Genomic DNA, 6,940 nt, shown 5'->3' with positions numbered 1-6,940 from the left:
TTGTTGTTGTTTTTTTGTAATAGAGGTGAAGTTCATTCATATGCATGTTATAGTGCTGATAAAAGTTATATTTTATATTGGGCTCTGAGGGTTGTCAAATCACTGAGATTTTTTTGGAAAGTCTAAAATCTACATATTTTTATTTGACTGACTATTAAGATGTTTTTATTTATTTATTTATTTTTTCCGTCTTAGAGGTTTTAGTTAAGGGTTGTTAGCCAGGACACACCAAGAATTTATAGAAAATTCAGGAAGTTGGCACAGGGGAATGTTCTGACAATAAATATGTCAATGTCTCTTGAACCATTTTGTCTTTGTACATTTCTGCATAGTTTTTAATTAATTTTTTTCTCTCTCTTGTTTCGGTTTTTCAGGTGCAGTTATTGGGCCTTTCCTGAAGGACTATAGTTGGTAAATATGATTACATGTCAGTTTTGCAGTTGAACATTAGTTGAACATCAGTCGCCATGACAGGACGGCTTGATCAAACGGGGCATCTCTGTCTCGCTTCTAATTAAGGATAAATAAACACTCCTGCGGGTCGTACTGAGCCTCTTCTGGGACCTGTCACACAGCTGGGCCAATAGAGGCTCTCTCCCATGTTAGCCACAATTTGCCAGTCAATCACACATCTGGCACTCAGTGTAGTTGAACACGCATGTGCAGTGACATGTATCAGAGGATGTTTGACTGGCCATTTTTCATGTCAATCAAGTGACATCATGTTGAGGAGGATTATTCCCTGACGGCAATGTTTTAAAATGTAATATTTGTATTTTTTTGAGTATTTAGTTTTGATGTCCCACGGTTTATTGGGTAACTCGATTGACGTAATGAGCACCCCTGCTCTAGAATACTGGAACTGTTCACCCGCAAACTTAATATTTATTTAAAGTGAGCCCTTTCATCGAGTGTGTATTAGTAATGACTTGCACATTACTTTCTAACTTTGGCCCTTTTTTTTTCTCTCTTTCTGAAGATGCTTTTTCTCCATCAACCCAGAGAGAGAGAGACCAGAGTGGACAAGAAGGGATTTTGAGTGGAGAGGTGTGTAAACACTGTAAGCAACATTGCAAGCATAGTTTTAAGGTTTCTTTGTTCTTTGGTAATCATTTGCAAAAAAAGTGATTACATAGTTTTCTGTTTTAGGTGCAATGTTTTTTAAAAATGTTTTATTATCTACAATTGATAAACATTTGCTGTGTTTAGAGGCGAAAGGTTGAGTAAAATAAATGAATGTAGAGACATCTTTGTATTGAAGTGATTCTTCAGTTTGAATTTTGCTACACAGTTAGTAGATATTTTGATACTGGGTTACATTTTCAGTACATTTTGTTTCTTTTTAGGTCTTAGCAAAGCTAATGAGCAAATGTGATAGACCTCAAGAAAAAAGTAAGCAATCAGGATTGTTGAGCAATGCTTTAAATTCATCAGTGAGATTAGGAAACACCTAAGTTCAAATTTCTAAATTACATTTTATATTCTCTATTTGTAAAAAGTATCTTGGTTTCAAAAAAGTAAAACACAAGAGTATGTTACTGTGATTTCATTTTTAAAAACAACATGAAAAAAAAATAAAAATGTTGTTATTTTTACGAAAATAAATTGGAAGCAGTGGTTGCCAGAATAAAAATGTAGAAAATACGGTAAAAATGTAAACAACTTTACAGAACATTGTATAAATTTAACGTCATAATCTTGTAAATACAAAAACACATCCTAGACTGTGAGACATCAGGTTGCTGTAGATAAGACATCATTTTATGTGAAATAAATGTTTATTGCTGTTATTTTCACCCATAATATTGGTCAAATTAACCTTAAAATTCAGTATTTTCTATAAAATATGACTGTTAGAATTACAGTATAGCCCAGTAAATTCACAACATTTATCTGTAGGTTTTATCAGAAAATAATTTTAAATGACAGCTTATTTACTTAAATTAAAACAATAAATTATGTAATATTAACAGTGTGTAAAGTTGTTTACATAGTCGATGTATTTTTTACAGGTTTATTCTGGCAACCACAGCTGCCAGTTTTTTTCCGTAAAAACTACAGAATTTTTTTTACAGTGTGGGTTGCTCATCATTATACGTATTTTAGTTCTCTGCAGTGTGTGGATATGATTAGCATGGCTAATATCCATGCTGATACAATCCTTTGTCAATTTGAAACAAAAAAACTCCGGTTGTCAGGGAGGTGATATCTTCACAAAAGATTACTGTTTTGTTCAGAAAAACAGAGATAAGACAGTAGAACAACTTACTCGCGCTCTTTCCCGGTCATCTCCAAGATCCAAGCTCTCAAATCAACTCAACTTGCATTACATCGTAAAAGGATAGGATAAAAATACCCTCCTCTCCAACAGGGTCTAGTTACCTGGGCTACAAAGGAATACCAGAGAAAATCTTTTGAGGAACCCTTAGACTGATTTGCTCAAAATGACTTCCACGTAGCCACAGCAACTCTAAACCCTACACTGCGCAAAAGCCCCCAGAATCAGGACATATATTTGTCTGGATATCCTCAGAAATACCCCATATCTGGTGATATCTACGGTGGATACTCTCCGGACATGACTGTCTCTAAGTTCATGTCCTGAGCATATCAACTCCGAGTATGGGACACTTTTATTCTGATAGAATCTGGAGATGAGATTCTCTCCAGATATGAGATGCGTCACTTGTGATATCCAAGGTCAGGATATTTCCAGATTCTATCCATGTCATATCTGTTGATATCTGATGTCCGTATACTAGTCATATCTGAAGTTAGGATTTGGAACATATGGCCAGCAGGCATATCTGAAGAACTAACACCAGTGATATCTGAGTTCAGGATATTTCCAGATTCTCTCCATGTCATATCTGTTGATATCTGATATCCGTATACCAGTCATATCTGAAGTTAGGATTTGGAACATATGGCCAGCAGGCAAATCTGAAGAACAAACACTAGTGATGTAAGTCAGGATATTTCAAGATACCAGTCATCTCCAAAATATATAAGAAATAAAAGGTAACAGAAAACCGGTATTACTCAAAAATATTTTATTACAAAATAAATAAATAAGTCAAAAACCACAAACAAACATGCATCCTTTTTTTCTCTTCTGCCAGATAGCAGCTCTTGACTGGTGGTGGGTTTCCTTCAGTAAAGCCAGCTGAGTGTCTAAAGAGTAATTTTGGCTCAATTCCACTCCTCCAGTTTTCATCCCAGGTTTTATGGCATTTCAGCTCACCATGGTTAGCCTAGTGGAGCACCACTTTGGCGAGGCTTGATAATAAGATGGTTTGTCCTCGTCACTTTCCTCGTCGCTGACATAGTTTGCATTGGCTCTTTTTATTTATGACAGATCCTCTTGATTGAGAATCTTCTCAGCAATTTTGACCCTCTTTTTGAAGAGCTGTGGACCAACAGGAAAGGAAAATATTATTTTAATTAGAGGAAACAACATACACACACATACACAGTTCAACTGGATCATGCATGACCTGAGTAAATGAAACAAGGTCACAAATAGGACAACTCACCTGATCATGCTGACTGGTCCTCCTTTTGACCTCCTCCTTGCTTCTATCTCCATTCTCTCTCTTTGCACTTGAGACTGTCAATAGCTCGATTGCAAGCTCCTAGTCGATGGAAATATGAAATATACAGAAGATGAGGTCAACATATTGCAAACATGTTTCCAAAGTGGAATATTCAAAATGTGCCATGCAGACTGTCACAGTGGCTTATCTTAATTATCCATTGTCAATGCTATATCGTTATTGTAACTTAGTATTTGGTCTTAAGACATGGAAACACTAAATGAGCTGTCTATCACACTAATACAATTGCAATCCTATTCAAAAAATCTCTGAAAAGAAAGTAACACTGATTATTGACATTGAGTCTCTCACATTATCTCTAACTTATGGCGAGTTGTGTAAATCCAACTTCATGTGCTTACTTCTAAATTGGTGGAAACTCCAATTTGGTTCCACATCTTTCACTGCTGCCGTCATCTCCTCATTATGCGGTGTTCTGAAGCTAAAGAAAAGACAATATTTTATAACTGACTGGAGTTATTGTCAAGTTTCCTAAAACGATAGTGAGAAAGAAACATACTTGTCATCTGCCCGGACCTTCCACTGGAGCTGCTCTCCGAGGTTCTTGTGTTTGTGATGGACAAGAATCTGAAAGAAAGAAGAAGTCTGTGAGGATACAGTAACATTGCTGTTATGGCAAATGTTCTAGAATACAGGCACCTGCCCAACATAAAAAACCCCAGCGGCCGAGTGGCAAACTCAAGAACGCATGTAGCTTATAACCCCAAAGGAAGATCCGCCAACGTTTTCCGACCACGGTCAGAAAGAGAATAGTCCTCGCAGGAAAGGTTCAACATAGGCTAAACATGAACAACCTTTTTTAAAGTGCAAAAAAAAAGTGAACACGTGTTTGTCTGTTTGGCTGCCTTAATGAATCGTGCTGCTGCTTTTATTCGTCCGTCTTCGTGTTGCGTGACCGGAACACCAACATGATAACCGTGTCAGCTATCAGTGAGGATCTTAACGGGGTGACGATGTTTCCTGCCGCGCTGAATTCACGCTCCCATGAGGAGCTCGTAGCGCATACAGACGTATATTTTCCTGCCACTTTTGACAGAAGTGCAGAGACATCGGCGCGCCTGCGCTCCACCCTCGCCCCGCAGGCTCCTCGCCTCTCCTTTCCCTCCTCCGGCGCCCTTAGCGAGAGAGGAGCCGACGTTCGGACCCTGTGCAGCCGGTTCGGGCGCAGCTGCCGGTGGACCCCCGTGTCTCCGTGCTGCCCGCGCTACACAGGCCCCACAACGGTGGGGGGCGACGTCTGCCGCTCCAGCGGGGGAATCGAGAGGAGTGACGCCGCGGCCGCCCAACACGTAGAACCTAAAAGAAACCTAATTGACATAGTGCCCAGGGTGTCCAAGATTTGTCCATAACCGCACGAGAATACACAATAATTAGCAAAGATGAATATGTTTATAGTTCAAATCACACACCATGAGTCCTCTGTGTCTTCAAATAAATAAATAAATAAATAAATAAATAAAGTGTGGGTCCGCGGTGATGACGTCCCGCGGGTGATGAGGTTTCACGGTCTGACACCGAATCCCAGGAGAAGCTACTAGGCTGCGCGGATGATCCATGATCCATACGGATCACAGGCCCCGGTTCTGCACAGACGTGTGCCGCGGATTCCACCCCCCAATCCCCCATCCCCTCCACGCACTTACTTCATTTAATCTGTTCGGTCACGTCCTGCTGTTTACCGCGTTAAAGTCGCTGCTCGACGTCTGTCCGTTAGGTGATGACATGTTTCTGGGTTACTTGAAGTTTTATACAAAAGCGAAGTTTTTCAGCACAAAATATTTTTACACACGGAAGATACATACGGAAACTTCGAGGGGGGGTCGTATACGGTGTTCTTGTAGCTGCTTCTTGGTTTTTTCCACGTCGTCCAGCCTCTGTGATTATGTTTCAATCGCTTCAGTTCAGATTAAGACTCTTTTCCTGAAAAAAGGGAAGGATGTGGTTTTTTTTGCTATTTAAAATAGCCCCGGAATTGGTTAAATATAACCCCGTAGCCTCCAAGCCCCAATAACATGCCCATTTAGATCAAAAGTTTTACCTGAACTTATCGGCTCGGCCGGGTCACTGCCGCCACCTCCCGGATCCTCTGAGGTTTTTTCGTTGTGAGGACGCGGTCGGCCTCGCTTACTAGAGGGTGTCCATGTCTCCTACGGTCAACTTTTATTCTTTTTTTCCGTCTTCATCTTCGGACCTAACGCTCCGTGCCGCCATTGTTTTCAAACAGACTGCGTCATGGCGGCGCGGAGCGCTGTAACTTGACAGCTGATTGGTCGCGTTGCAGAACGTGACCAATCAAATTTCACTTTACTGGAGCTCGGGTAAGACGTCACGGCCGTTCGTTCTCCTCGTGTTGTTTAGCGGCTTCGAAACTACTGAAGACGTTTTGTTCCCGGCAGCATTTGGAGAAAGGGCTGGAGTGTGACCCAAAAATCTATGATAAATAAAATAAAAAATGAAAGAAGTTTTTTTTAAAATCATGCACAAAATTTACCCCACTTATCAATTCATGCTAAGATACATTAAAAAATTGATTTGTCCCTTTTGCAAAGAACATCCAAAAGCAATTAATCTTCTTTTTTGGAATTGTACTGAAATTAGAATTTTTTCTGGAAGAAGTGTTTACAATTTATCAGTAATCATATTCACCCCAACTTCACTCTGAAATTCGAATATATAATTTTTGGGTTTTATAATAAAAACTTGGACTCAAATAAAAACTAATAATTAATGTTATTATTATATTTGGCAAATTGTATATTCATAAATGCTAATTCTATTCATCTTCTACACCCCCCCCCCCGTGTTAATCAAACAAATTGAAATGTATCTCAGTTAAATCTCTGAAAGCCTTAAGAAAGCTGTATGTTTGTATGAAAGTTGTGGAAACCTGAATGTTTTTGTGTAAAATGCATGTAATATGTTTGCTCTCCTGGCTGTACCTACATTTTGAACAATAAAGTTAAAAAAAATAAACTTTCTTCACCCACTCCCTGAAAACACTAAACAGAGCAGCAGTTATCATTGATTTCTTACCAAAAACGATCCTAAAGTTTTTTAAAAGGTTTCTTATGGGTTTTTTTGGTATAATATGAGATACTGTTTTACAAAACATCACAAAAGACTTTCCTGCCACTTGATACATGCTCAGGAAGAAATTGGCTGTTGAAAATGACAAAATTTGTTGTATGCCCGAAGTGCCATTGTATTTATTACCTTTGATGAAGCAATGAGGATATTACTGTATATCTTAATCAAACTTGGGTTGACTTGTCAATACTTTTCACACCTGTTTTTAAAAATTTGTGGGAAAATATAAGTGCAGA

At 38.9% G+C, this 6,940-nt stretch overlaps 1 long non-coding RNA gene across 1 annotated transcript; it reads right to left on the bottom strand.

Annotated features, from left to right (window-relative positions):
- Positions 1-3,038: 3,038 nt before the first annotated feature.
- LOC105357755 lies at positions 3,039-6,072 on the bottom strand. Its single transcript, XR_002872737.1, has 6 exons — positions 5,656-6,072; positions 5,420-5,537; positions 4,117-4,184; positions 3,959-4,038; positions 3,537-3,635; positions 3,039-3,409 (listed from the first exon to the last, which is right to left on the bottom strand). It is a non-coding gene; the product is annotated as an uncharacterized LOC105357755 (long non-coding RNA).
- Between the last annotated feature and the right edge of the window lie 868 nt (positions 6,073-6,940).

Source organism: Oryzias latipes, chromosome 3 (genome assembly GCF_002234675.1).
Source record: "Oryzias latipes chromosome 3, ASM223467v1".
Taxonomy (NCBI): Eukaryota; Metazoa; Chordata; class Actinopteri; order Beloniformes; family Adrianichthyidae; genus Oryzias; species Oryzias latipes.
This window is presented reverse-complemented; position numbering and strand designations above follow the sequence as displayed.